The sequence below is a fragment of the Choloepus didactylus genome, chromosome 17, assembly GCF_015220235.1.
Source record: "Choloepus didactylus isolate mChoDid1 chromosome 17, mChoDid1.pri, whole genome shotgun sequence".
Lineage (NCBI taxonomy): Eukaryota > Metazoa > Chordata > Mammalia > Pilosa > Megalonychidae > Choloepus > Choloepus didactylus.
In genome coordinates, this window is record NC_051323.1 from 4,214,117 (window position 1) to 4,219,287 (window position 5,171).

A 5,171-nucleotide genomic window follows, 5' to 3' on the forward strand; every position below is an offset into this window, starting at 1 on the left:
CCTTTTTAATTTTTTTTGTGGAAACAAATATACAGCCTCAATCTTCCCATTCCACCCCCTCCCTAGCAATCCATTACTGGGATTAATCACATTTAGAATGTTGTAATGCTCTTTCCCACCATCCACTACTAGAAATTTCCCTTCACCTCAAACAGCAACCCTACACTCATTTCTTAACTCCCCATTGCCCCTTCCCCCATTTCTCTTAACCTATACTCTACTTTTCATCTCTATGGTCCTATTCTCTGCTAATTTCTTTGTGTTTACTGTGGGACTTAAAATTAACCTCTTAAATCCATAACACTCTTGTTTTTCTTTGATACCACCTTCACTTCAATAGGACACATAAACTATGTTCCTATACTCCTCCATTCCCCCACCTTTATATAGTTGTCAAAAATTACATATTTTACATTGAGTTCAAAACCACTGATTTGTCATTAGAGTTTGTGTATTTTATATCATGTAGGAAGTAAATAGTGGAGTTACAATTCAAAAATTATTGACTTCTATTTGTATTCCATTGTGGTCAGAGAATGTGCTTTGAATATATTCAAAATTTTTTTTAATTTATTGAGGCTTGTTTTATGTCCCAGCTTATGGTCCGTTCTGGAGAAAGATCCATGATCACTAGAGAAAAATGAGTGTCCTGGTGATTTGGGATGTAAGGTTCTATATATGTCTGTTAAAATTCTCTCTCTCTCTCTCTCCTTTCTTTGTTTCTCTGTCAGTAGGGCTCCCTTTAGTATCTGAAGTAGAGCAGGTCTTTTATTGGCAAAGTCTCTCAGTATGTGTTTGTCTGTGAAAAATTTAATCTCTCCCTCAAATTTGAAGGAGAGTTTTGCTGGATAAAGTATTCTTGGTTGGAAATTTTTCTCTCTCAGAATTTTAAATATGTCATGCCACTGCCTTCTCGCCTCCATGGTGGCTGCTGAGTAGTCACTACTTAGTCTTATGTTGTTTCCTTTGTATGTGGTGAATTGCTTTTCTCTTGCTGCTTTCAGAAGTTGCTCCTTCTCTTCAGTATTTGACAGTCTGATCAGAATATGTCTTGGAGTGGGTTTATTTGGATTTATTCTATTTGGAGTTTGCTGGGCATTTATGCTTTGTGTATTTCTATTCTGTAGAAGGTTTGGGAAGTTTTCCCCAACAATTTCTTTGAATACTCTTTCTAGACCTTTACCCTTCTCTTCCCCTTCTGGGACACCAATGAGTCTTAAGTTTGGACTTTTTATTTTATCTATCATATCCCTGAGATCCATTCTGATTTTTTCAATTTTTTTCTCCATTCTTTCTTTTGTTCTTTCATTTTCTGTTCTGTGGACTTCTAGGACACTGAGACGTTGTTCAGCTTCCTCTAATCTTGTATTGTGAGTATCCAGAGCCTTTTTAATTTGGCCAACAGTTTCTTTTATTTCCATAAGATCTTCTATTTTTTTATTTACTCTTGCAATGTCTTCTTTATGCTCTTCTAGGGTCTTCTTTATGTCACTTATATCCCGGGCCATGGTCTTCATGTCCTTTAAATCCTTTGCCATGTTTTTGTTCCTCGATTGTAGTTCTTTGATTAATTCTGCCAAGTACTGTGTCTCTTGTGATATTTTGATTTGGGTGTTTGGAATTGGGTTCTCCATATCGTCTGGTTTTATCATATGCATTAAGATTTTCTGTTGTTTTTGGCCTCTTGGCATTTGTTTTGCTTGATAGGGTTCTTTCAATTTGTAAAAAAGGATACCAATCTAATTTTTCAGAAACACAAGTTGGTGATGTACACTTTCTCTAACTAACCAGCAGATGGCATCTGCGAGTCACCTATACCCCTCAAGTCAGTTCTCCTCAACTTCATCCTTGTGGTGTGTGGGGAAATGATTCTTGTGGGGTTCAGCTGGTGAACTCAGTTTGGATGTGTTGCTGGAGACATCAGCCCTGAATGTGGGGCGTGTGCCGGGAGGAAGGGCAGCTTTAATATTCAAACCCCTCAGGTGTTCCCGGAGATTCAAGGCCACTGGAAGAGTCTAAGCCTTCATTTCATTTCAGCCCAAGACCCTCTCTCTCGCTGACCCACAAACCACTGGACTTGGCATAGCATCCCTGGGTTTTCTGAGCGGGCCCCCTTTCTCAGCTGTGATCTTCCAGGACCTCTGCTGAGGGAAGGCTGTGCTACATCACCAGTGCATGCCGTCACTCAAGGGAAGCCCCAGGCCACCGGGCCGTGCAGGGGTGCTCTCAGTATGATGCAAAGATGGCCGAACGGGGTGTCTCAACACCCCCTCCTCGCACAGTTCCTCCTTCCCAGCTCCAGGACAACTGGTGGAGCTCTGGGCTGTGGGCACGGCCCCGGGCAGGAGTTTATCCAGCCCTCTGGGGAGCCAGCTACTAGCCACAGGGTTTCTTTCTGCTTCCGGCTCTCCCCTCTGCTCCCCTGGCCCTGAGGGTATCTGCAGTGGGCTATCCTCCAGGCCAGACACCAAGAGGCCGGCTCAGTCCTCTCCTGCCATGTTTTACTGTGTGGTTCCCACTGTCACAACTGCAGCCACTCCTGGGTTTTTCCCTTTTTTTTTAAAAAAAAAAAAGAACCAATTGGTCTCCAAACGCCAACCCCTTGGCTTCTCCACACTTCAGCGTGGCTGCGGGTCTTCCAGCCAGCTTACTCACTCGTTTCAGAATGCAAACTCCCGGTTTCAGCAAGGATACAGCCCCCATGGTACTAGCAGACCTCATCCAGCTGGTGCATCACTGAAACTGGTATTCTGGGTCACTTTCTGGTTTTTATCTAGTATTTTTCATGGAGGTGTTGTTTTGCCCAGACTCACCTAGTCACCATCTTAGGTTCTCCCCTCTGCTTTCATTTTTGAAAGACATTTTCAGTGAGTATTGTATTAGCAGTTGACTGTTCATTTCTCTCAACACTTTGAAAATGTCATTTCTTTATCTTTTGGAAAGTTATCTGTCAATTTTACTGTGGCTCCTTTGAAGGCAATTTTTTCCTACGGTTTCTTTTAAGATTGTCTCTTTTATGTTTCATTTTCAGCAGTACCATGATGGGCCTAGTTGTGCTTTTCTTTTTGTATTTAACTGCTTGAGGTTCATAGAAATCCTTGGATCTATGGCTTGATGTTTTTCACCAAGTTTTGTAAGTTTTCACTCAGTATTTTTTCAAATATTGCTTCTGCCATTTCTCTCCCTCTAGAAGACTCCAGTTACATGTATGTAGGCCTTTTTCACAGTGGCCCTTAATTATCTTAGGCTCTTTTCTGCAATTCCCACTCTTTTTTTCCCTTGTGATTCAATTTGGATATTTTCTTCTGACAAGTCTTCCAGTTCACGGATTCTCTCTGCTGTTAAATTTATCTACTAAATTCTTTATTTCAATTAATTTATTTTTAAATATCTTTTAAAATATCAGTTATAATTCACATACCCATTTAAAGTGGGTTTTAGTATATTATAACATTTTGCAACCATCACTTCTATCTAATTTCAGAACATTCATCCTCTCCAAAAGAAACCCCATACCTATCAACAGTCACTCTCCATTCTACCCTCTCTCCGGCCCTGACAACCACTAAGTTACTTTGTCTCTCTGTTTCCTTTTTGACTGGCTTCTTTCACTTAGTAATGTTTTCAAGGTTCTTCCATGTTATAGCATGTATTAGTGCTACATTCCTTTTTATTATCAAATAACATTCCATTATATAGATACAATGTATTGTTTTTCCATTCATCAACTGATAGACATTTGGTTTGTTTCTACTTTTTGGCTATTATGAATACAGCTGCTATGAAAATTTGTATGGGTGTGTTTATGTACATATGTGGACACATTTTCATTTCTCTTGGGTATATACCTGGGAGTGGAATTGTTGTGTCATATGGAAACTCTGTGTTTAACTGTTTGCCGAACTGCCAAACTGTTTTGCAAACTAGTTCCACTATTTTACAATTTCACCAGCCATGTGTGAGGGGTTCAATTTTTCTAAATCCTAGCCAAAACTTGTTATTTTCTGTCTTTTTGATTTCTGCCATCCTAGTGGGTGTGAAGTGGTATCTTACTGTAGTTTTGCTTTATGATGTTGACCCTATTTACATGTGCATATTGGCCATTTGTATGTTAATTAATTTATTTTTAAGGTCTGAAACACTTCAGTTGTTTTTTATAGATTCTAGTTCTTTGACAAAATTTTCCATCTTGTCATCTATTTTTAGGATATTAATTATAATTATTCCACAACTTGTGTCTAGAAATAATCTATCTCAATCTCTTGAGGGTCTGTTCCATTTCTATTTTATTTTTTTCTTGATTTTGAGCAGTTGGTTCTACTTATTGTCATGCTTTACATATTTTTGCTCAGCTACAAATGCTTGACATTGTGCATGAAAAATTGTAGCAGCTCTACATGATGTTTTCTTTCTCCAGAGATAATTTAATTTTCTTCTGACAGGGTAGGTACCGATTGCCCTAATCCAGTTAGGGGATATGATACTTTGAGGTTGGGTTTCAGTTTTTTTGAGGCTAATATATTTCTAGTTTGTCTTTACTCCTATCTGCAATCCTTCAAGTGTCTCACCTGAAAGGCTAGAGGTATTCTTTAGGGTTCTGTCACCTTGCTGGGCCCTGACACCCAGTTGTGGAGTCCCCAGCACAGTGAGGCTGCTACACTTCCTTGCCTCTTTCTGACTGGGTTTTTGATCTCTTGCATGACAGGCTTAGGAATCAACAAATGCCCTGATGGGAAAGTAGTGTGGATATCTGCCTCACTTTTCTGCAGTTCTCTATTTCCTGGTGTCTTAGCCCTTCAAGTCCTGGCTTCCCTGCTAGCCCTGACTGCCACGTCTTCTTTCCTCAGCCCTGTGAGACTCTAAGCTGCCCTTCTCTGCTTGGCTCTAAGCCTTGCACTGCTTGCTTATAATCCAGCAGATGTCTCAAGGGGGAAAGTGGTGGAGAATATTACCTGATTTCATTGCATTTTCTTTCTTTATGGTTCTTAGCCCTTCAAATCCTGGATTTCTTGATTGTTTTCTGATACCTTCAAATAGATTTTTTCCCTTTAATCTGGCATTTACAGTCATTCCAGTGGGATATTTGGTCTGGATGCAGTTATTTATCTCAAAGCTGGATACAGATGTCCAGTAGACAATTCAATGATGCTACAGTGCTGCTCTGATAAGTG